Source organism: Myxocyprinus asiaticus, chromosome 25, assembly GCF_019703515.2.
Source record: "Myxocyprinus asiaticus isolate MX2 ecotype Aquarium Trade chromosome 25, UBuf_Myxa_2, whole genome shotgun sequence".
Classification (NCBI taxonomy): domain Eukaryota; kingdom Metazoa; phylum Chordata; class Actinopteri; order Cypriniformes; family Catostomidae; genus Myxocyprinus; species Myxocyprinus asiaticus.
The window spans coordinates 22,358,405-22,385,619 of NC_059368.1; positions in this window are offsets into that span (position 1 = coordinate 22,358,405).

Consider the following 27,215-nt stretch of genomic DNA (forward strand, 5'->3'; position numbering starts at 1 on the left):
GTTAACAGTGCATGTCAGAGCACAAACCAAGCCATGAAGTCCAAAGAATTGTCTGTAGACCTCCGAGACAGGATTATATCGAGGCACAGATCTGGGGAAGGGTACAGAAAAATTTCTGCAGCATTGAAGGTCCCAATGAGCACAGTGGCCTCCATCATCCATAAATGGAAGAAGTTTGGAACCACCAGGACTCTTCCTAGAGTTGGCCGCCCAGCCAAACTGAGTGATTGGGGGAGAAGGGCCTTAGTCAGGGAGATGACCAAGAACCCGATGGTCACTCTGACAGAGCTCCAGCATTTCTCTGTGGAGAGAGGAGAACCTTCCAGAAGATCAACCATCTCTGCAGCACTCCACCAATCAGGCCTGTATGGTAGAGTGGCCAGACAGAAGCCACTCCTCAGTAAAAGGCACATGACAGCCCGCATGGAGTTTGCCAAAAGGCACCTGAAGGACTCTCACCTGATTGAACTCTTTGGCCTGAATGGCAAGCGTCATGCCTGGAGGAAACCAGGCACCGCTCATCACCTGGCCAATACCATCCCTACAGTGAAGCATGGTGGTGGCAGCATCATGCTGTGGGGATGTTTTTCAGCGGCAGGAACTGGGAGACAAGTCAGGATTGAGGGAAAGATGAATGCAGCAATGTACAGAGACATCCTTGATGAAAACCTGCTCCAGAGTGCTCTGGACCTCAGACTAGGGTGAAGGTTCATCTTCCAACAGGACAACAACCCTAAGCACACAGCCAAGATAACAAAGGAGTGGCTACGGGACAACTCTGTGAATGTCTCTGAGTCGCCCAGCCAGAGCCCAGACTTGAACCCGATTGAACATCTCTGGAGAGATCTGAAAATAGCTGTGCACCGACGCTCCCCATCCAACCTGATGGAGCTTGAGAGGTCCTGTAAAGAAGAATGGGAGAAACTGCCCAAAAATAGTTGTGCCAAGCTTGTAGCATCATACTCAAAAATACTTGAGGCTGTAATTGGTGTCAAAGGTGCTTCAACATAGTATTGAGCAAAGGCTGTGAATACTTATGTACATGTGATTTTTTTCATTTTTTATTTTTAATAAATTTGCAAATATTTCAAACAAACTTCTTTCATGTTGTCATTATGGGGTATTGTTTGTAGAATTTTGAGGAAAATCATGAATTTAATCCATTTTGGAATAAGGCTGTAACATAACAAAATGTGGAAAAAGTGAAGCGCTGTAAATACTTTCCGGATGCACTGTATATCGATACTTGTCGTGACCGACTACTCAAGCATGCTGTGGGAAAATGTCCTATTGCTAATCTAAAGATTAGTGGAGCAATGGCCTCTTGTTTACTTGATCCAGGAAGCCAAATAATCAGTACTATTTCTGAGAGTTTCTTCAGAGAACACCAGTCTGGTGAGGAAGAAGATATGCTGTCCACAGCAGGTTGACTGAAGATTACAGCTGCCATCGGTTTAGACATACAGTACCTTATCTGGTTATCTTGAGTTGAAGGTTGAAACCATGGGTATTACCCTACTAGAATGTGGTTTTCTAGTAGTCAGAGACTCACAAAACTCTTCTGCTGTACCAGCCCTCATTGGCATGAACATCATAAGCAGATGTAGACAACTGGTTCATGCAGAGTTTGATATCACCCTATTTGGTGTAGGTGCTACGGATTGTTTAGATATGTTTTACTATCAGAAATAATTATTAATTAATATTTAAATTAAATAATACAATTTAACTAATTAAATTCTATCCTTGGGGCACCACTCTTTGACAAGAGAAAAATGATAGCAAGTCACTGATCGAGTCTCATAAAAAAAATCTACCCTGAAGGTTGAGTATTTTAATTATTAATCAAAATAATCAAAAAGGGAGGAACTAGTTAAATTATTGCCATACAAATCTAATAGTAATCTAATTACAGTTAGTTTCTAACACCAATAAAATAACAGTACGCTGAGGTAACATGGGAGTTTTTGACATGGCAGAGGCTGGCTCCAACACAATATTCAAACAAAAACAAACAGGAGTACTTCTTATTATAATATAACAAGATTTATTATAATCAAGCAGTAATGAACACAGCCAATACTATCTGAATATAACCAAAACATAACAAGGAAATCCTAAACTAACAGTGGAGCTATATGCTAGTGTGTGTGTGTGTGTCTAGATGCGGTAACAAAGCAACCAAAATGGAGGATCAGATTCAAAATGGAGGATTAGATCCAAAATGGAGCTGATACCATGTGAGGGTGGAAATGAGCGGACACACAAAGGAACTGACGAAACAGGTGGGAGAATTTGGTTCACCAGCCTGAGTCGGACATAAACCGTGGCGCCACTCACTCAGTGAATATCAGTGAGAGAGAGAGAGAGAATGTGAGAGAGAGAGAGAGAGAGAGAGAGAGAAAAGGTGCATGCAATTTAATTGAGGGTAACCGCTCGTAACAGCGTGACTGAATTACTAGTTCAGATCACTCAACAAAACAAACTTCACCCAAAAATGAAAATCTCCCAACTCAAAACAGCAAACAGCGAGCAGAGTTTAACATAAAAAAAAAAACTCAAAACATCAGCATTTAGAATCAAATATAAGATTTAATTGCACAAGAAAATCACAGTTTCTAAACTAAATCTGCCCAGATATCAAGCGTTACTTGGGAAATCCTGTGTGATTTCAGTAGGGTTGTCCGTTAGAATTCCTGTTGCATTGAGCGGTCAGGAGAAACGATCTGGATGGTCCCATGTCTTACGCTCGTCAGCGAAAAGACGCGTCTCTGCTTTATTCTTCGGATCCAGTGGTGGAGAAGAATGCTGAAGGTATTCAATGTTGACAGAAAAATCTGAATTAGAATAAGAATGAGCTTTATTGCCAAGTATACTTACACATACAAGGAATTTGTCTTGGTGACAGGAGCTTCCAGTACACAACAATACAAAAACAGCAACAAGACTTTTAAAAAATATTTGAAATTGAATATAAAATAGATAAATATTGAAAAGAAAAAAGTATATATAGAATACACCATAGACTATATATATATATAATACACAGGTGCATCTCAATAAATTAGAATGTCGTGGAAAAGTTCATTTATTTCAGTAATTCAACTCAAATTGTGAAACTCGTGTATTAAGTAAATTCAATGCACACAGACTGAAGTAGTTTAAGTCTTTGGTTCTTTTAATTGTGATGATTTTGGCTCACATTTAACAAAAACCCACCAATTCACTATCTCAAAAAATTAGAATACATCATAAGACCAATAAAAAAAACATTTTTAGTGAATTGTTGGCCTTCTGGAAAGTATGTTCACTTACTGTATATGTACTCAATACTTGGTAGGGGCTCCTTTTGCTTTAATTACTGCCTCAATTTAGCGTGGCATGGAGGTGATCAGTTTGTGGCACTGCTGAGGTGGTATGGAAGCCCAGGTTTCTTTGACAGTGGCCTTCAGCTCATCTGCATTTTTTGGTCTCTTGTTTCTCATTTTCCTCTTGACAATACCCCATAGATTCTCTATGGGGTTCAGGTCTGGTGAGTTTGCTGGCCAGTCAAGCACACCAACACCATGGTCATTTAACCAATTTTTGGTACTTTTGGCAGTGTGGGCAGGTGCCAAATCCTGCTGGAAAATGAAATCAGCATCTTTAAAAAGCTGGTCAGCAGAAGGAAGCATGAAGTGCTCCAAAATGTCTTGGTAAACGGGTGCAGTGACTTTGGTTTTCAAAAAACACAATGGACCAACACCAGCAGATGACATTGCACCCCAAATCATCACAGACTGTGGAAACTTAACACTGGACTTCAAGCAACTTGGGCTATGAGCTTCTCCACCCTTCCTCCAGACTCTAGGACCTTGGTTTCCAAATGAAATACAAAACTTGCTCTTATACGAAAAGAGGACTTTGGACCACTGGGCAACAGTCCAGTTCTTCTTCTCCTTAGCCCAGGTAAGACGCCTCTGACATTGTCTGTGGTTCAGGAGTGGCTTAACAAGAGGAATACGACAACTGTAGCCAAATTCCTTGACATGTCTGTGTGTGGTGGCTCTTGATGCCTTGACCCCAGCCTCAGTCCATTCCTTGTGAAGTTCAACCAAATTCTTGAATCGATTTTGTTTGACAATCATAAGGCTGCGGTTCTCTCGGTTGGTTGCGCATCTTTTTCTTCCACACTTTTTCCTTCCACTCAACTTTCTGTTAACATGCTTGGATACAGCACTCTGTGAACAGCCAGCTTCTTTGGCAATGAATGTTTGTGGCTTACCCTCCTTGTGAAGGGTGTCAATGATTGTCTTCTGGACAACTGTCAGATCAGCAGTCTTCCCCATGATTGTGTAGCCTAGTGAACCAAACCGAGAGACCATTTTGAAGGCTCAGGAAACCTTTGCAGGTGTTTTGAGTTGATTAGCTGATTGGCATGTCACCATATTCTAATTTTTTGAGATAGTGAATTGGTGGGTTTTTGTTAAATGTGAGCCAAAATCATCACAATTAAAAGAACCAAAGACTTAAACTACTTCAGTCTGTGTGCATTGAATTTACTTAATACACGAGTTTCACAATTTGAGTTGAATTACTGAAATAAATGAACTTTTCCACGACATTCTAATTTATTGAGATGCACCTGTATATATATATATAACACACACACACACACACACACATATATACATACATACATATATATATCTATATCTATCTATCTATCTATCTATATATATATATATATATATATATATATATATATATATATATATATATATATATATATACACCCACACATACATACACATACACATATACATACATATACATATATATATATATATATATATATATATATATATATATATATATATATATACACACATACATACATACACACACATACATATACACATACAGACATATACACACACATACACATATGTAGTGCATATCTAAATACAAATCAGTGTATCAGTGCAAGGGAATGTAATGGCAGAAGAGGTAGGATGTGTTGGATAATATAAAAAGACTAAGCTGTGTATTGCACATTAATTATTGCTCAAAGGGGCAGTTTTAACTGTTCATGAAATGGATAGCCTGGGGGAAAAAAAACTGTTCTTGTGCCTGATGGTTCTGGTGTTCAGAGCTCTGAAGCGTCGGCCAGAAGGCAACAGTTCAGAAAGGTAGTGGGCAGGGTGAGTGGGTTCCAGAGTGATTTTTCCAGCCTTTTTCCTCACTCTGGAAGTGTATAGTTCTTGAAGGGGGGCAGGGGGCAAACAATAATCCTCTCAGCAGTCCAAACTGTCCTTTGCAGTCTTCTGATGTCTGATTTCGTAGCTGAACAAAACCAGATAGTTATTGAAGTGCAGAGGACAGACTCAATGACCGCTGAGTAGAACTGTATCAGCAGCGCCTGTGGCAGGTTGAACTTCCTCAACTGGTGAAGGAAGTACAACCTCTGCTGGGCCTTTTTCGCAGTGGAGTCAATGTGGGTCTCCCACTTCAGGTCCTGTGAGATGGTAGTGCACAGGAACCTGAATGACTTCACTGCTGCCACAGTGCTGTATAGAATGGTGAGGGGGGACAGTGTTGGGGGGTTCCCCCTAAAGTCCACAATCTTTTCCACCGTTTTGAGCATGATCAGCTCAAGGTTGTTTTGACTGCACCAGACAGCCAGCTGTTTAACCTCCCTTTTGTATGCAGACTCATCGTCATCTCGAATGAGGCCGATGACAGTGGTGTCGTCTGCAAACTTCAGGAGCTTGACAGAGGGGTCCTTGGCGATGCAGTCGTTGGTGTAGAGGAAGAAGAGTAGTGGGGAGAGCACACATCCCTGGGGGGGCACCAGTGCTGATTGTACAGGTGCTGGAAGTGAATTTCCCCTGTCTCACAAGCTGCTGCCTGTCTGTCAGAAAGCTGGTACTCCACTGACAGATAGATGTGGGAACAGAAAGTTGGTGTAATTTAGTCCGGAGAATAGCTGGGATGATGGTGTTGAAAGCCGAACTGAAGTCCACAAAAAGGATCCTTGCATATGTCCCTGGTCTGTCCAGATGTTACAGGATATGATGCAATCCCATGTTGACTGCATCATCCACAGACCTGTTTGCACGATAAGCAAATTGAAGGGGATCTAGAAAGGGTCCAGTGATGTCCTTCAGGTGGGCCAACACCAGTCTCTCGAATGACTTCATGACCACAGACGTCAGGGCGACAGGTCTGTAGTCATTAAGTCCTGTGATTTTTGGTTTCTTTGGGATGGGGATAATAATGGAACGTTTGAAGCAGCATGGGACTTCACACTGCTCCAGTGATCTATCTGTGTGAAGATGGGGGCCAGCTGGTTAGCACAGGATCTAAGACATACAGGTGAAACGCCATCTGGGCCCTGTGCTTTCCTTATCCTTTGTTTTCAAAAACCGTGTCTCACATCATCTTCACAGATCTTAAGTGCAGGTTGAGTAGCAGGAGGGGGGAGGAGGGGGGTTGCAGGAGGTGTTGGTGTGAAGTGAAGGTCAGAATGGGTGTGGGGTGTGAGATTGGGCCTTTCAAATCTACAGTAGAACACATTCAGGTCGTCAGCCAGTTGGTGGTCCACCACAGGGTTGGGGGTAGGAGTCCTGTAATTCGTAAGTTGTTTCATGCCACTCCACACTGATGCATGGTCGTTAGCTGAAAACTTGTTTTTCAGCTTCTCAGGGTATCTTCTTTTAGCCACTCTGATTCCCTTATTCAGTGTGTTCCTGGCCTGATTGTACAACTTTATCCCATACCCTGTAAGCATGGTTTTTCATTGTTAAATAAGTCCTAGTAGGAATGCACATATCCTCACAGAAACTGATACATGATGTAACAGTATCTGTGAGCTCGTCCAGGTCTGTGGCAGCAGCCTGAAAAACTCTCCAATCAGTGCAGTCAAAGCAGGCTTGTAGGTCCATCTCTTTACAGTCCTTAATACAGGCTTAGCAGATTTTAATTTCTGTCTGTAGGTTGGAAGAAGTATTGTTGTTCTGTGTCTATGATTTGATCAGCCAGCTGTTGCAGCGCTGTGTTCAAACACGCGTTTGGCACGATATACACACTCACCAGAATAAACGAGGAAAACTCCCACGGCGAGTAGAAAGGCTTACTTTTAATAAAAAGCTTCCAAATTAGGACAGCACGTCTTCTTTAACGTTGTTACATCTGTACACCAACTTTAATTGATATAAAAGCATGTTCCACTGCCTCTCGTTTTCCCCGTTAACTACGTGATGCGATCCGCTCTGAACAGCTGAAAGCCCGGCAGATGTAACGCGCTGTCCGGAATGGCTTCACTCAGCCAGGTTTCTGTGAAGCACAAGGCAGCAGAGGTTGAAAAGTCCTTGTTTGTGTGGGTGAGGAGATGTAGTTCGTCCGTTTTGTTAGGGAAAGAGTGGAGATTCGCTAGATGAATGCTTGGCAGCGTTGTTCAAAATCCACACCGTCGGCGCTTGACTAGCGCACCGGCTCGTCTCCCACGCCTGCGTCTCATAGCGCGTTTAAATAACACAGCCACGCCTCATAAATTCACTGTCGTCATGCAGTGAAACTGAACCGGTTATTATAAGTATACTAGAAGACTTGAACAAAGCTAAGTTAATCTTACTCTACCATGGCCAGATGGTAAGGTTAGAAAAACATGGTCTCTTTGTTCTTAGTTTAAAAAGGAGGTAAAACTCCTTCAGTACTGCACAATACAGATGTCCCTTAACAGCCAGCCAGAGCTTAGCACAGAGAGGCCGAACTACATCTGTCCGCTGGTTTTATTGACAAGATGACGTCATTGGTCGTAGACCGCTTTGACCAATGGCGTTTGAGACTGGGTCAATGGGCGGGACTTCACATTCAGTTGTGAAATTGTGAAGGATCCTGGGAAACTGAGTTCAACGTCTCTCCATTGATTAAAGAACAAAGGGCCATGCGGTCTCTGCTGCCATTATATATTGCCAAAGGGAATGGCGGAGAGGTCCAGTGCCACCGCCCGGCGTCGCTGGAGGAAGGAATCCAACTGGCGGAGGACCATATGGCGGCGTACTCGAAGAGCCCTCTTCTTCTCTCTCTCTCTCTCTCTCTCTTTCTCTTCCCCCTCCCCCTGTGTGTTCCCCCCCTCCCTCTCTCTCTGCTCTCTCCCCAGAGCCCGTTCCTGCCACATGGAGGCAAGGAGCTCCGCCACCGTGGCCAGTTGCCCACGCGAGGTGGTGGGCACACACCCCTGCCTCTACAGTGCCCCACCGCTCTCCCCCTCAGGTGGAAGTGTCCACCGACGCAGGTGCGGGCGTGGCGTCTGGGCCGGCCTGCTGGAGTTGCTGGGATCCGGGACACTTCCAGGATCAATGCCTCGTGATGGAGCTGGGGATGGTCGTCCAGATCCCTGACCCCCGCAGGCCACCCCCGACTGAGCCGGAGCATACCGGATACCGGAAAGAATCAAGTAGGGTACTCACCAAACTTTGGTGGACACAGGTTGTAATCAAACCACTATCCACCAACGTTTGGTTCAACACGGGGCATTGGGCACAGCTAAAACGGTGAGGGTGAAGTGTGTGCATGGGGATATTCCTGTGGTGACACTTCGGGGAACAAAACATAGAGTGGAGGCCATGGTTAGTTCCCGCCTCACCCAACTAATTGGCCTGAATTTCGGAATGTATTAAAGGGAATATGTGCAGATGGGTCCTGCGTAAAAGCAGTGGGATGTGAAGTGTGCGATGCTCTGGCGGGGGAGGCAGAGCCAGGGCCGTCTTCGTCAGCTCCACGTCAAGATGACGTGAGGGGGGAGAGGCTACGGCCCCTCCCATCCTCAGGGGATTTCCCGAAGGGGATTTCCCTTTGGAGCAGTCGTGAGACGAAACCCTCAAGCATGCCTTCGACCAAGTGAGAGTGGGTGATGGTCAACAACTCCGACCGAGCGTCGAACTTTAATATCTCTATTTTTCGATTATAAACGAGCGGTTGTATAGAGTGACGCAGGACGCTCAAAGAAAGGAAGATACAACCCAGCTCTTAATACCACGGAGCCGCCGGGAAATGGTGTTCCAGGTGGCTCACTATAATCCGATGGCAGGTAACCTAGGGGAAAGAAAGACACTGAACTGCTTAATAGCCCATTTTTATTGGCCGGACATTGGCGGCGATGTCCGCAGGTGGTGTGCGGCATGCCGTGAATGTCAGCTGATGAATCCACCGGCCACCCCAAAAGTGCTGTTGCGCCCCCTTCCACTGATCGAGGTCCCCTTCGAGAGAATTGGCATGGACCTCGTCGGGCCATTAGAGCAGACAGCACGCGGACATCGCTTTGTATTAGTCATAGTGGATTATGCAACATGATATCCGGAAGCAGGGCCTTTGTGCAACATCTCAGCACACAGTGTTGCGGAGGCACTCTTCAAAATAATCTCCTGGGTGGGGATTCTGAAAGAAATCCTTACCGATCAGGGCACAACTTTTATGTCACGGACACTACGCGAGCTGTACGAATTATTGGGCATTAAGTCAGTACACCAGCGTTTACCATCCACAAACAGATGGCCTGATCAAGCGATTTAATAAAACCCTTAAGAACATGATTCGTAAGTTTGTGCACGGGGATGCCAGAAATTGGGATAAATGGATCAACCCCCTGTTATTTGCAGTACGAGAGGTCCCGCAAGCCTCCACAGGGTTTTCCCCATTCGAGCTGCTGTATGGGCGGCGCCCGCACGGGGTGCTTGACATCATCTGCGAAGCTTGGGAGGAGGGACCTTCAGATAGCAAAAATGAAATCCAGTATGTTCTTGATCTTAGAGCAAAACTCCACACCTTGGGGTAACTAACACAGGAGAATTTGTTCCAAGCTCAAGAATGACAGAGCCGACTGTATAACAGAGGAGCTCGGCTGCGTGAATTTGCACCGGGAGATAAGGTGCTCGTATTACTCCCCACATCGAGCTCCAAATTACTCGCCAAGTGGCAAGGACTCTTTGAGGTCACATGACAAGTGGGGGATCTTGATTTTGAGGTAAAGCGAACCGACAGAGGGGGCACACGTCAAATATATCACCTCAACCTCCTGAAATTGTGGAGGGAGGCGGTCCCACTGACGTTGGTTCCAGTAGTTCCAGAGAGGGCGGAGCTCGGGCTGGAGGGGAATAAAAAACCTAATCAGAACACTCCGGTCACTTGCGGAGACCACCAGACGTGTTCTCCTCTCTACCGGGTCAAACGAACCTCATCCAGTACCACATCGAGACCGAACCGGGAGTGGTGGTACGTAGCCGTCCCTATCACTGCCCGAACACAAAAGTAAAAATAGTTTGGGAGGAATTGGATGCAATGCTCGATATGGGGGTAATAGAGGAATCCCACAGCGATTGGTCCAGCCCAGTTGTTCTAGTTCCCAAGAGCGACGGGTCTGTATGGTTCTGTGTGGATTATAGAAAAGTCAACGCTGTGTCTAAATTTGATGCATACCCGATGCCCCGCGTTGATGAGTTGCTCGATCGATTAGGTACCGCTCGATTTTATTCGACATTGGATTTGACAAAGGGTTACTGTCAGATCCCCTTGACACCAATTTCCCACAAAAAAAACAGCCTTCTCCACGTCGTTTGGATTGCACCAATTTGTGACACTTCCATTCGGTTTGTTTGGGGCCCCGGCCACATTTCAGCGTCTCATGGACCGCATCCTCAGGCCATATTCAGCTTATGCCGCTGCCTATCTAGATAACATTATCATTTATAGCAATGATTGGCAGCGGCATATGCAGCATCTGAGGGCGGTTCTGAGATTGCTGCGACGGGCGGGGCTGACAGCAAACCCCAAGAAGTGTGCGATTGGGTGGGTGGAGGTACGGTATCTGGGGTTCCACTTGGGCCACGGGCAGGTGCATCCCCAAATTGACAAAACTGCGGCGATTGCGACCTGCCCGAGTCCTAAGACCAAAAAGGGGGTGAGACAGTTCCTAGGGCTTACTGGCTATTACAGGAGGTTTGTTTCTAATTATTCGGACATCACCAGCCCGCTGACTGATCTCACTAAAAAGGGGGCTCCAAACCTGGTCCAGTGGACGGAGCAGTGCCAACAGGCGTTCTCGCAGGTTAAAGCCTCACTTTGCAGGGGGCCGCTTTTGCATGCACCTAACTTCTCTCTCCCTTTTGTACTGCAGACGGACGCTTCAGACAGAGGACTGGGGGCCGTACTCTCGCAGGTGGTGGAGGGGGGGGCGCCCGGTGCTGTACATCAGCCGTAAGCTCTCCTTAAGGGAAATAAAGTACAGCACCATCGCTGACTTCCTTTCCAGAAATGGGGGGGGGGGGGGGGAGTGGTAGGCAGGCCGGATGGCTCCCCGGCCTGAGTCAGGTGGTGGGGGTATGTGGCAGTGGGGGCATGGTCAAGCGCCCATCCGGAGAGAAAGAAAGTGGTAAGGGCGTTTACACCTGAGCTAAATTGTGCCTAACACCTGTTTCTAATTCCAGTGAGCATGGGGAGAGTGGCATAAAAGCAGCCACACAACTAGCAAACAAGAGAGAGCCTGGGTCTAGAAAGTTATTATAGTGAAGCTGAAGAGATTATTATTGTGAAGCTAAGAATTTATTATTGTGAAGCTGAAGAGATTATTATTGTGAAGCTAAGAATTTATTATTGTGAAGAGATTACTGTGTGAAGCTGTGAGTGCTGAAGTGTGGTCATTAAAATCCTTACCTGTGAATGGAGCAACCTGCCTCCCGTGCCCTCCTTATCGACCGCTTTCACACTCATTTACATGGGGTTTTCAATTCTCCCTAATTCCCATCGTCATTGGGGAACCAAGTCACTTCAGGGCTCATGGGTGAGGTGACCACTACAAGGCTTTTTTAGCAGCTCTACATGTTGTAGACCCTACCACAGAGGATAATCAGGATCGCCTTAGGAAGTTGCGTTATCTTATGAACCACCTCAAACAAAAGTGCCAGCAGCTCTTTCAGCCTAACCAAAATCTCGCAATAGATGAACATATTGTCAAGTCTAAAGCTCGGTCAGGATTTAAACAATACATGAAGGGCAAGCCTACTCGGTGGGGTTTTAAATTATGGGTAACTGCAACATCAGACTCGGGGTATACTCTTGAATTTAATGTTTACACAGGTGGCATGTCACTGACTTGGCCACCAAAGTAGTTGAATCGTTACTGCAGCCATTCAAAGACCAGGGCTGCAATGTTTGGTTTGACAACTTTTACACATCCCCAGCTCTTATGGTTAAGTTGTTAGAAATGGGAACTAATGCCTGTGGGAGACGCAGGGTGAATCGTAAACTGTTTCCTGCAGAATTTAAAGACATAAAAAAATGGGAACGCAAGACAGCTCATGGGGATATGAGGTGGTGTAGAATGGAGGGGAATATACTTGTAATTCAGTGGAAGGACACGCGTGCAGTTACATGCCTCTCCAATTTCCACAATGCAAATGGCTCAACCGAAATTACTAGGTTTGTAAAAAATGATGGCGACTGGACAAAAGAAGTAGCCCTCCAGCCCACTGTCATCAGCAATTATAACAAAAACATGGGCGGTGTTGATAGGTCAGACCAAATGGTAAAATCTTACAACGTCCTACAAAAAACTCAGAAGTGGTGGAAGACTCTTTTTTTCCCCACTTCATAGACATTGCCGTCGTCAATAGTTTCATATTGTTTAAGGAATGGCAACATATTCATGCGGCACCAGGGGATGAGCGTTGACCGATGAACTTAACCCAGATAGATTTCAGAGAAAACCTGGCTCGTCAGCTGGGAGGCATCGATATTCACTCAAGTTTCCCTTTGCATACACTAAAGCCTGTAGTCCCTCCTTCATCATCACTCCACACAGCCCATGTCCCTAAATTTAAAGAGTCCTCTAAGAGATGTTGGTTATGCTATCGAAAAAGTAGGACTGAAAATAAAAATAAAGTAGCTTGTTGCGCTCCAGAATGTAATGGCAAACACTTTGCTTGGTTTGTGAAATGAATTGTTTTCAGTCTTGGCACTCAGCTGAGTGTGACCAGTTTCACAAAGAGGCCTAGCTTGGGCTGTGTTTACTGGTGTTGTCATCCTCCCCCTCCCCTCTTTTCTCCCTCTCTTCTCTCCACAGGTATTGCAGTTGTTGAGTATTTATGAATTTATATGTATTCTGTTCCTGCACTCTTTATTAAAAATATATTTACTGTAGATAGTTCGAAAGTTTGATTTTGTATGTTTTGCTGTGTAATTCATGTGTAATTCTAATGTTCCAATTAAATAAAGGAACACATAAAATGTATATAAATGTATATTTCAGTGTTTGTGTTCTTCAATTTCAGATGCAATCTCAATTTATTATTACAGGTGCTCAAAAGGATTATTTGAGGAGTGGTCATGTGAAATGTATCTTAACATTCTAAATGTTTGTTTTATTCTGTTTTCCCACTAATCACTAGAATGGTCATAACTTTTAAACAATAGATTATATTTCTAATCTGTCTGCTATTCTACATTACCCACAAAATTATGTATATGTCATACACTCTAAGTTTTCCTCTTAGCTTGTAATTAAAATGGTTGAAAATGCAGTTAGTGGCCAGAGAAGATTTTTGTAAAAATTGCTGTGTGAAATCCTATTGATAAAGAATGATTAGCCTTAAATAATCATACATATATTTATATCATTTAAAAGCCCTAGTACTTCTCTTCAATATGGTATATACAGTTCAGGTGTGTGATGTTATATGAATATGAATGTAATATGAAAATGGCACATCATATTCTGGCACAGAATGGAATTTTCAGAATTTTGGGCTCAGGCTTTAAAGGGTCAACCAAGATGCCACAGCCAAGGATACATCCTCCTATGAAGCCCTTTCTGGCTTCAAGGCCTCTTGAAGTAGTGGCAGTAGATTTTACTGTGCTTGAACCTGCCTCTGATGGCCACGAGAATATGTTAATTGTCACTGATGTTTTCACAAAGTTCACACAGGCATTTCCAACCAAGGATACCACTGCCAAGATCCTTCTGGAAGAGTGGTTCATGAAATATGGTGTGCCTGAACGACTGCGTTCTGATCAGGGTAGAAATTTAGAAAGTGACATGATTACTGAGCTGTGTAAAATGTATGGTGTGTCACAATCCTGTCACTCTAGCTTTTTGTGTGACAGGGTTGTGGCATAATTGTTCTGTGTCTGTCTTTGTGTGAGTGCACGGCTTCGGTTGTTATTGCCCTGCTTTGCACATTTCGGTTGGTCTCAAGTTTCATGTTCGGAGCATGGTGTCTAGATCCTGACTTCTCTGTCTGGTTCAGTTGGTATCAGGATTCAGACACTCATGCTCCATGTTCTGTCTGTTATTGGCATGAGTGCGCTGCGCTTATGTTATCTTGGCGGCATGCACTCAAGTCAATCGTTTATGTCTGTCTCTCACGACTACGGGAGAGCTATGTGTTGCGCGCCTGGTTGCGAGCTGTCTTCATGTTGTGCTGGTGTCCATGTCAATGTTGTGTTCTTCCCAGTTCCTGTCGGTTCCGGTCGGTCCTGTGTTTTTCCCATTATCCAGTCCAGCCCGTTTTTGTCATTACCACCCAGTACCTGGTTTTTCCCCTCTGGGTAGTTTTTGTTTCGCCTTTGTTTATTTTTGTATTAATACATCCTTTTTTTTTTTCTCTGCATTTGAGTCCTGCCTCTGATTCTCTGCTCAAACTGTGACATGGTGTAAAGAAAACCCGCACCACACCCTATTGGCCTCAGGGTAACGCTCAGTGCGAGCGCTTTAATAGAACGCTCCATGATCTATTATGTACACTTCCCCCTTAAAAGAAAAAGAGTTGGCCTGAACACCATCCTGAGCTGGTTTATGCTTATAATGTAACACCACATGCAACCACTGGATACTCACCATATTACTTGCTGTTTGGAGTCAACCCGCATCCTCCGGTAGATGCACTGCTAGGTCAAGAGCTAACTGTGGACAGAAAATATGATTGGTTAGTGAATCACCATGACAGGTTGAGAGAAGCTTATGAAAAAGCCAGGGAATTTGCAAAACACAAGGCTGCTGAAAGACTTTGAATGACAAGGTCTATTGCCCTGTGATTGATGTGGGTCAGCAACATCTTGCATCACAGACCTTTGGGTAGAAACCAAATACAGGATTCATGGGGTCCTACTGCATACATGGTCATAGATGTGCAGGGTACCACACATTTATTGAGCCCCTTGAGGGTGGTCCTATGAAGAGAGTCCATAAAGTTAACTTGCGCCCTTGTGTTAACTCTGTTCCTGAGCCAGTGGTGACTTATATCCGTTCTCCCACAACACCACAGTTGAGGGGATAATCTGTTTCTGAGCAGGTTGATGTTGTGAATTCTGATATTGATTTTGTTATGCTAGAAGAGGTCACATATCCAAGTCTGCAAGGGACAGAGAATGTGAACCCTGAAAGCCCTGTGTCAGCCACTGAAGCCCTTATAGGTGAACCTGTACTGATTTCAGGGAACATTGAACAACAAGGTCCCGTACCTGAGACAGTTCAGTCTAGCAATGACACAGCTCCTAGAGTGTCTGATCCAGGAAGAGTTGAGCCTGACACTGGTACCAGCACCAAGAAGAACTAAATGAGTCAATGCTGCCATGCACTTAAACCCTTCTAATGAGCCAAAATCACCATGCAATGCTGTTTCATGTCCTGAAGTCTTCTCTCAGGTGTTAACAAGCCTGAGTAGTGTGTTCTTTAGAGAAGCAGTTAAAGAAGTGAAAAATATGTATTAAGTCATCGGGGACAATTACTTTTAGCAGGGGAGAATGTAGCCAAGTGGAGAAATTTCATGTAATTTAACTCTAGTCATAAATTGACATGGCCCCTGTAAGAACTCCTCTTGTTGAGCATGTGTGCCGGTTAGAGATGTGAAAACAGACGTTGTGCAATAGAGCTCCAGGTTTTGTTCATCGGATGAGAATTCTTTGGGTAAATATCAAATTCTACATAAATGTCATTAAATTGCATTAAATATGTGTTCACAAGAGTTATATGTTAAAACTGAGTGTTTGTTATGGATCATTTCTGAAGGATGCATATGGATTGCATGTGTGGCATTTGACCACATTTTGGCATACATGCAAGGGACTGGGTATGTAAATTTAGTATTAATCATATCTTATTTTATGTTTTATAATCCAGAGTGTAATATATGTTATTTGTGGAAAATATGAGAATTCTATTATTTTAAACTGTTGTACATGTCCTTAAAGCCTGGTTAAAAATGCATGGAATGCTTTTAGTGTTTAAACATGTGTTAATGTATAAAATACTGTGAGTATTTAAGCATGTGTTAAATGCATAACCTGCTTTGAGTAATTTGAGCAAGTACAAAGTGCATAGGGTGCTGTAAATATTATAAGCATGTATTAAGGTGATGTATGCTGAAGCATATGGGTAAGCTAATGTTCTGTTTGTATTTTCTTTTGACATGAGACTCTACCGTATTACATTTGTTGTATGTCATCTCTGTATTTCTTTCTACTGATTTGTCATTGTGCTGAAATTCAGTGAATCATTTTTGCTCTCATTTTGGACATTGTTCATTTTGAGTCACATTTACAAATTGTCAGAAAACTTCTGGATTGTAATCTATTTTATTTATTTTTTTCATTCTCCAAATAAGTACTAAAAATACAGTATATATGAATGTATGTATGTATGTATAATTATTATTATTCTCTTTTCAAAGCTTAGCTTGTGAAAATCGCTTTGAAAAGACTGTTCTTGCCTGTATCAGATGCATCTGCTAGTTCGCTATCATGTGTTTACAAGCGAATCTTGACCTTTCCAATATGGCGGACATGCAGACATATTGTGGTCCACTGAAACAGTTGCATCTAATATCTATGCTCTGAGTGGTTCTCAGCCTGTTGCTAGGGTTGCAGCGGTTGTTAGAGTGTTTTGGGTGGTTGCATACTAGCCAAAGTCAAAAGAGCACAATGGCTAGTCTCTACTGGTTCACAGATATGGCTCAGGTCCCTCATTCAAAGTAAGTCTATGTTTGTTTGTTTGTTTGTTTGTTTGTTTGTTTTTTGCCTGTTGTATTGTCCACCAGAAATTCATAAGTCTGATCACTTAGAAAAGTATTAGCAAAGCTCTCCACAATAAGCAGCACAATCTGAGATAGGGACGTCTATAGCAGAAATTTTGCCAAGCTACATGCCAAAGTTTAATACTTAGCGCAGACACACAGACACAAATTTTGGACATAAGTAGGCATTTGTTGAACAACTACAAAATATGGAAAATTGTATAGGCATTCTCATTAAAGTTCAAAAGATTCGACTGAGGGATACTTCAAGAACAGCAAATTTGTATCACTGTTTGCCTGATATGCACAATATTCCTTAACCTCAAAAAAAAAAAAAAAAAAAAAAAAAAAAAAAAGAAAAGAAAAGAAAAGAAAAGAAAAGGGTATTCCCCGACTTTTGGTGACAAAGATCAGCATTTTTTTAAACACTTTTTTTATTCTTAGTGAGACCTGAACACAAACAACTGGAACGTATTTCACTGCGAATGAGCCAGATAATGTGACACAGTAGCTAGATGAAAAAACAAAATGACAAAATGACAGGAAGTAATATGAAAGGTGGAGGGAGGATGTGTGAATTAGTGAAAGAATAAATCACAAACCCACATCTGATTATGTGAAGCGGACCATCAACACAACGCAGGATCTCTCTCTGTCAACTCTGTGGCTGCATTAATCACAGCAGCCATCGCCAAACTAAACACGAGAGTACTAATGATATTAGATTAGGGTTCAGAGACCGGGTGCCTAGCAGGGTTGATTTCATTCATTGTGCAAGAGGGGAAACACTGCAAGACAGAGCCTTGGGCTGGTGCAAGGTTATACCCTCCTCTTCTTCCTCAGAATTCCCCCGGTCCTCTAATTTGGCTAATACCACTGCTTTCCAGGGATGTTATTAATCAAAACAGTCCCTAATGAGACTAACAGCCTGGGTAGATTCTACTCGTAGGGGCCCTCACTTTAGCCCATCTATTGTGTTTGAACTATTTTGATGCTTTATTTATTTTTTTTATTTTGTATTTTTTCGAGACTCTCTAATCCACAAATAACCTTTTTTTTCCTCTCTCTCTCATTGGTTAAATTTGAGCCTTTATGCTTTGCTGAGAATCTCTGTATCTCTTGATTACTTTGACGTACTAAAATAGCCCCAAAAGTATTTGGAGACTTTTAGACACTTAAAGGGAAAGTTCACCCAAAAATGAAAATGCTTTCATCATTCACTGACAATACCCTCATGTTGTTCCAAACTTGTATTACTTTCTGTCTTCCATGGAACACAAAAGGAGTTGTGAGGCAGAAATTTTGCCTCAGTTATCATTCACATTCATTTAATCTTTTTTTCAATACAAATTATGACAGAACAACATCATTTTTATTTTTGGGTGAACTAACCACCTAAAGGCCCTTTCCCACCTTCAGTCCTGGTACTTTACCCTTAGTAACTTTCTAGATAAGAACACTTATGAGGAACAGAACACCAGAGAGAATTTTCCCCTGTTGCTTTCCAACTAACAAAAGTAACCCCCACAGTGATGTCATCTAGTATCGACTATTTATTTATTTATTTTTTTGTGACATTATTTACACTGATGATTCAAAAGCAACAGCAACAACAAAATCAACAACACCGACGGAGGATGTTGGGATCGGAGCTACACTTTTGTTTATTTAGGGCTGTTTTATACCAACTTTGGCTGCATTGGAAAACATAGGCAGCTGCCTAGTCAGTTAATGGTTTAAACAACAGCGTTTTCGGATAAAAGGAACTCTCTGAACAGTTTAAAAACACATTATTTCATCCTGCCTTCATCCATCCTTATACAGCCAAAGACAGCATCTTCCAGTTTTCGGACATGCTTTATCCATGCAGAACACGCTGAACTCAGCGGACAACATGATGAAAATGACTATAAACATGCACAATCTTTTGCAATAAAGGCTTTTATAACTCAGCATCAATTACTGTCCTGAAATACTCATTGACTTAAAATAGATGTCTTAATGCAAGTTAACCAGTAACAGGCACGCAATACTTCCCTTCAGTGCAGTAATCCATAAATCACTTTATTTTCTGTATAGTCACACAGTATAAACAGTACAGATGCGATGAAAACTCAAAGCGTCTCCCAAAGAAGTCACACACACAAACACAAACACACACACACACACACACACACACACACACACACACACACACACACACATATGTGAAACGGGTTTGGATACTTTGTTTGTTATATGTTATTTCTGTTAAGGAAATTGTCAAATTAGCACAATCCTCTGAGTAGCAGGCCAGCAGCTAGTTTGTTTACTAATGGCAGCTGTGGAGCTCCTCTTCGTTCTCAATGCTTTGTGTGTCAGGTTTTTGACCAATCACAGGCTGAAGCACCTCCCACAGTCACTATATGCCCCAAAAGGATCTACACCAGTGTAGGAGCTAAAAATGTCCTAAAGCGGCTTCGAGGATCTAAAGTTCCTTAGGTGCGAAAGTGACAAAAAGCAAATTACCTAAAAAAGGCTTTAGTAATGCCACTGGGAAAGGCCTTTAATTCAGGGGCAGATTAATGCACAGGTTAACGTAGGCTGTAGCCTAGGGTCCAACAGTGATCAGGGGGCCTTTTGCAGCTGCAGGACTATACAGTCATCGGCCTGGGGAGAAAAACCAACTAGTGCAAATGGCTGCTCCTGAACAGTTTTGCTTTATCAAAAAATGCAGAGCCATCACCAACCTTTTTAACTTACCATAAACGTGTCAGGTCTGTAGAGTTTGCTTTCAAATTTGACGAGTCACAGCGCAGTTTTGAGGTGTCCATTAACATGAACTCTGATTGACTTGGGACAATACATATCTGTTAAACTCACTTGCGGCAAAAATCTTGCACTCATCACATCGTGGTCTTTATCATGTCATCTGTCTCTAAAGCTTTAGGTTAGAAGTCACAGACAGCGATTTCAAAATGAATGTATTCTTTAGTACAAAAAGTCCTGAAAAATAACAAAGAAACATTAATAACTAATAACGAAGACACAAAAGAAAAAAATAATGCAATAAGATACATTCTATAAAGAAATTACACTGATGAAACAAAACATTATGACCACCTGCCTAATATGCTGTTGGTCCTCTACGTGCCGCCAAAAAAGCGTTGACCCGCCAAGGTATCGACTCTACAAGACCTCTGAAGGTGTCCTGTGGTATCTGGCACCAAGACATTAGCAACAGATCCTTCAAGTTCTGTAAGTGGATTGGACTTGTTGGTCCAGCACATCTCATAGATGCTCAATTGGATTGAGATCCGGGGAATTTGGAGGCCAGGGAAACACCTTGAACTCTTCATAATGTTCGTCAAACCATTCATGAACAATGTGTGCAGTGTAGCAGGACGCATTATCCTGCTGAAAGAGGCCACTGCCATTAGGGAATACCATTGCCATGAAGGGGTGTACCTGGTCTGCATTGATGTTTAGGTAGGTGGCACATTTCAAATTGTCATCCACATGAATGTCCGGACCCAGGAGAACATTGCTCAGAGCATCACACTCCCTCCACCGGCTTGTCGTCTTTCCACAGTGCATCCTGGTGCCATCATTTCCCCAGGTAAATGGTGCACACTTACACAGCCGTCCATGTGATGTAAAAGAAAATGGGACTCATCGGACCAGGCTACCTTCTTCTACTGCTCCAAGGTCCAGTTCCGAAGCTTGCGTGCCCATTGTAGGCACTTTCGTTGGTGGACAGGGGTCATCATGGGCACTCTGACCGGTCTGTGTCTACGCAGCCCCATACACAGCAGGGTGCGATGCACTGTGTGTTGTGACACATTCCTCCCGTAACCATCTGTGATGAGGAGGAGGGCGTGGCCGGGCCGTGATAATGTCAAATATAACTTAAAACAAACATAAACAAACACAGACGCACATGCAGTGCAGCCGCGTGCATCTCTCTCTCTCTCGAATTAGTGCCTCCGGCTCCCCTTTATCTCGCTTTCCCGCTGATCAGCTGATTCAACGCCGGCCATACACCATCATGGCCGGGCCACACCCTACTCCAAATCACACTTCTCCCCCGCCCAATTAAGGCCGGGGCGCCACTGGTCTGACTATCTTCCCCCCATCTCTGGAGGGGAGACGCTGCCCTTCCATCCGTTCTGTCAGCTGGTGGTCCACCCCGCCACCTGTGAACCTCAGGAAGAGACGAGGGGAGGTGTGGAGATAGGGAAAGGGCGAGCGGCTCCCGGACGAGCTGTTGCCCAGTCCTCAACCGCTCCTCCACCCTCTGGTGGACACCAGCTCACTCCTCCCCCAGCGGACAGCAGCAGTTCCTCTGGCACTCGGTGGCTGGCAGCGACCTCTCCGTCCCCAGGCAGATGGCCGCGGCTGCTCCCCTGGCAGATGGCAGCAGCGAGGACTCCGTGACAGCACATCCCTCCTCTCTCCTGGGTAACAGCACCACTGTAACAGTTCAAAGATGGGCAAGGAGGAGGCGGGGTGCATCTCTCTCGAACTCGAACTGGCACCTCTGGCTCCCCTTTATCTCGTTCTCCTGCTGATCAGCTGATTCAGTGCAAGCTGTGCACCATCACGGCCCGGCCATGCCCTCCTCCATGTCACACCATCAATAACATGTTATGTGACTTGTGCCACAGTAGACATTCTGTCAGTTCGGACCAGACAAGATAGCCCTTGTGCATCTTTGAGCCTTGGAAGCCCAACATCCTTCTGCCGGTTTGTGGTTTGTCCCTCCTTGGACCACTGTCAGTAGGTACTCACCACTACTGAACGGGAGCACCCCACAAGCCTTGCGTTTCAGAGATGCTCTGACCCAGTCATCTGGCCATAACAATTTGGCCCTTGTCCAAGTCGCTCAGGTCTGTACTCCTGCCCATTTATCCTGCATTCAACGCGTTGACAGCGAGAACTGATTGTCCGCTTCCCATCTAATTTACCCAGACCTTGACATGTGCTCTTGTTAGGAGATGATTCACGTTATTCACTTCACCTGTGAGTGGTCATAATGTTTTGGCTCATCAGTGTATAAAACAAATATGAAAAATTAATTTAGAATTTTATTTAAATACATTTTTTGGACTTTTATTAATGATCAAAATAATATGTTTGTTCAGTTATTTCAGTCTGAATCCTCACCTTAACAGTTCTAAAAACTTAAATACTTTAAGTATTTAAAGTACTTGACTCTGCAATTTTGCTTGTATTATAGGCCTATTGTTTGGTTATTAGTTGGGCAAGTCGGGAGATTCAGACTGACAACCCTTTTAAGCCGTATTGTAAACTAATACGTTGACAAGCACAATATAAATGTATTCTTGTTGATCTTATGCATCTGGGCCCTTTGGTAAGGTCACTCTGGAAACCTCTGGAAACTTCCAAGCCTAGGGGCCATTGTAGACCTTTATCCGGCCCTCTTCTAAGTGATACTTAAAATATAGGAATTTCATAGCATTAGAGAACAGAATATTATACAAAATGTCATGTGCAAACAAGTGACTTTTTCCTAAGAACTACAGCAATTTCACAGTGAATTCAACATACTGTATGTACGGTATACTGTTTTATTATTGAAAACCTAACTAACTTCTTTTAGGGAAATATTTTGCTTGAAATCTGTGCTATAATTTTTAAAGTAAATACCACACAATTTGTAATATAATGTATACATAGATTTTTACGTGTGGCTTAAGTGTCCAAATACTTTTTGAGGCCACTGTATGTCTCAACACAATGGTCCATTTACTGGCATCCTCACACTGATTGCTGTTTACTGGCAGCTACATGACGATTGTATGCACTGAGTGCTAACGGTCCTCTCACTCTCTGAACCATGGAATTTTTGTTTGTTTGAGGCTGTTCGGAACACGCTGTCATGGAGAATGGCACCTGCAGTTCAAGCAGATACAGTTGCACTTGTGGTTGTTGTATTGGATGGGGGGCGGTGTGTGTGTTCTCTGATGTACGGAGAGGAAGAGAGCGTTGCAGTTTTTCAGAGAGGTTCACAAGAATAAGGCCCTTTACTGTCAACAAGACAGCTGTGTTTACATAAATGCCATTAGAGAAAAAGGGAGAGGTTGGTTAGAGAGGGAGAGAAGAATGACATGGATGGGATGATGTAATGAGCCTGGGGGGGATGTGGGGAGTGACCTTCGACATTTAAACTGTTAAGGAAGAAATTATGGCTCTTTTTTCCTTTTCTTTTTAGAGCTGTCTATATAGCTGTGCAGCATACCTGGTCTCTTGGCACACCTGAGCAGGTGAATGAGGTAATGTGGAGGTCAGCCACTTGCTTGTGTACTGTGATAGTGAACAGTGGAAGTCGGTGGGCTGCAAATAACCACACTGGACACAAAAATTGATTTTTGGGGTTTTCTTCTGACAGCTGTTTATTAAAAAGACAGCGGTTGATGTGGCCATATTGAATAAAAAATATATATAAAAATATATGTAAAATGTGTTTTCATGCTTATTTGAAGAATGAAAAATGGTAAAATGAAAAACAGAAATGAAATAAGGTACAATGAAATACAACAAATGAAATACGGTAGAGGTTATGGTCAAAAGAAAATACAAACAAGGCATTAGTCTACCCATATGCTTCAGCATAAATCACCTTGCTTAATTCATGCTTATATCATTCACAGCATTTTATGCACTCAAGCTTTTGTTCAAATCACTCTAAGCATTCTATGCATTTTTAACACATGCTTAAACACTCACAATATTTAATGAATTTAACACGTATACCTATATGTATTGCAGTTTAAAACAATAGAATTCTCATTACACGTTTTCACATATAACATGTATTACAGTTATTCACTAAACTGGAAATCACTCTGGGCTATAAATCATTAAATAAGATATGATTAATACCAAATTTACATAACCAGTTCTCACATGTGTGCAACAGAATGTGGTCAAACTTCACACATGCAATCCATATGCATCCTTCAAAAATAATCCATAACAAACACAAAATTTTAGCATTAAACTATTCTGAACACATATTTAATGCAATTTATGAGCATCTTGTGTGAAATGTGATATTTACCCAAAGAACTATCTAACGATGAACAAAACTGGGAGCTCTCTTGCACAATGCATGCTCTGACACTTCTAAGAGTGAGTACCAGAAACTTAAAGGGCCACATCAAATTTATGACTAGAGTTAAATTACATGAACTTTCTCCACTTGGCTACATTTGCTGTAACATTTTTATATTGTGTTCAACTGTGAGAAAAGAAAATATGAAATACAGAAAGTGAAAAACATGTTGGATAATAAAAGTGCAAATAATTACCTAGATAAATAGTATACCCATGAGGTATATGTTTTAATAATTTGTCATAATTTTTCATAATTAACAGTTTTTATGCAAAGATACTATATATATTGCTATGACAATTATTAAAGTCAATAAAAATACAACTGATTGACATTACATATTCATTAGTGGTTGTTTAGCTCCAAATTATTATTTTTTATTCTCAAATAAATTGATATGACTGTTCATAACTAAAAAAAATAGCAACAAATCCCATCTTTAATTAGCTATATAAACACACAAGAAAAAGGAGAACACAAGGTATAACATTTATAAAAAAAACAATTAAAAAAACTTTAAAATCACATAAATAAGGATTTTCCCTCCAAATCTAAATTTTTACATCCATTTTAGAAAAATAATTATATTCCAAAATAATTTAGCCTATTTCTAACTCACAGTAGTCCTTATGGTTAGTTATAAAATCTTTAGTAGGCATAAAACTCATCTGCACATAAACTTCCTCACATACAGACAGCTGACAGTAATTCAATAAGGGGACAGTGAGGGCTTTTAAAGATTTTACTAAGGAAGGATTATTCTTAGAGAACAGAAAGTGAGAGTGAGGAAAAAACACATCGGGACAGAAAGAGGGAACATAAATCTGGACAAATAGGGATACTAGTAGGCAGATGTGTTGGAATCAATTCAATAAAAAAATTAAACCTGAGACTGAGGGGTACAAGCTGTGTAACAGGGTTGCTCAAATGGGCTACGGGATGTGAAGGAATGTTTTGACAGAGAAAAAAAAAAGAGAAAAAGAGAGAGAATGGATTAAAATAAAAGTTGTGTTAGCGTGCACGCTGATGCTTATTTTCTGTAGCAGGGTGTTTATTATCTATCCATTATGTCTTGCTGTGTTTGCACTGCTGAACTAAATGGCTTGACCATGCCCTGCTGTCTATTGTATTGATGAGGCCACAGCAAACCCCCGACCACACACACGCACACATGCGCACAATACAGGTGTTGTGAAAGGGGCTAATAAACAGACTGATCTCTCATCTCTTCTATCTGTAGCCCATTACAGCGGTGAGCGTGTCTCTTCATGTGTTAAATTGGCCAAACACTGTCCTCCCTTTACTCCCTATTGATCTTGATAAAGAGTATTAGCTCACATGCAGGGGAAGATACTCACACAAACACACACATACACACACAAAATGCAATATATATGTCAAATTAATGTACAAATAAATAAATGGACATGAATATAAGCACAATCTAGTAAAACCTGCATCCTCGTTTTCCCTTCATTTTTGTATAAAGGTACTGTACATTAGTGCCTAAAAGATTTGCATGTGTGGAGTAAGTTCCCTATCTGTCACTCACTCGACGTTGTGTCGATGTAGTGACACTAGGGGTCACTCTTGGGAGCCCGAAACACCTCTGGTCTTTGATAAAAGGCCAATGAAAATTGGCGAGTGGAATTTGCATGCCACTCCTCCGGTATAAAAGGAGCTGGTATGCAACCACTCATTTAGATTTTCTCTTCGGAGCCAAACGGTCATGCTCACTGAGCTGAATTCTCACAACTGTTCATTCACCTCTGCTGGATCTGATGGCTTCTCCCTCCTCTGCACTGGTGCACTGCAGAGAACGCCCCTGGGCGCTTCGGCAGAAAAAAGAGAGTATATTTTCCTGAAAGAGTATATTTCTCTAAAAGAGCGGCACACACGGAATGTCTTTTTAAAGACGCGTCTTTTTAAAGATGCCTTTCCGATTGTGTGTTATTCCTGGTTGCGGTCGTTAACTCTCAACTTCCGACGGTCACGATCACTGTCTTTCGTGTCTGGGCGCGACCCACACGGAGGCAGCGTTCGTGGATGATTCATGTTCTCACTGCGAGAACATGACCATGGCAACATTGCGGTCACGGCTTGCTTTCGTAAGAAAGCAAGCCACCCCAGCGGCTCCCCGCCTCAGTCCTTCTACCTACGAGTTTGAGGCCAGCGCGGCTAGCACTGGAGGCGATTTGGTGACCCCAATGGGATCGCCATTCCGCAGCACAGTCATCTGCCCCGATCGGGCTTCCGGATGAGTCCGCCGGCTCGTCTCACAGCGAGTTCCACCTCTTGTTCGGAGCCCGTGAAGATGATGAGCTCTTGAGCGCAGCATCAGAGAGCGGGCTTGTCCAGTCAGACGCAGAAGCCTCAGCTGGGCTCCCCCCTTCGAGGCCGAATGCCCAGTCATGGGCTGATGCAGAGATGACGGACATGCTTTCCCTGGCGGCCGCGAGCGTCGGGCTAGAGTGGAACCCTCCGCTCTCCCCTGAACCCTCGCGGCTCGATGATTGGTTCCTGGGCTCACGGCACCACTCAAAGCAGCCTCCCAATCATGGGAGGCACCTTATACTGCCCGGTCCAGATTTCTCAGTTCCCCCGCCCTCACCACCCTCGATGGCGGGGCAGCCAGGGGCAATACGCCGATTCCCCCGGTGGATAAGGCGCTTGCGGTGCACCTATGCCTGCAGAGCGCCGCCACCTGGCGCGGACGTGCAAAGCTCCCGTCCAAGCCCAGTAGGTTCACGTCGTCCCTGACGGCCAAAGCCTACAGCGCTGCTGAACAAGCTGCCTCTGCCCTGCATGCCATGGCTCTCCTGCAGGTCCACCAAGCCAAGGCGCTAAAAGAACTGCATGAGGGTATTTCCACCCCAGATCCGAGCGAAGAAGGTCACGGCGCGGTCTCTTGGGCAGACGATGTCCACATTAGTGGTCCAGGAGCGCCACCTTTGGCTCAGCCTGGTCGAGATGGGTGAGGCTGACAAGACACGGTTCCTTGCTGCCCCCATCTCCCAGGCTGGCCTATTCGGCGACACCGTCGAGGACTTTGC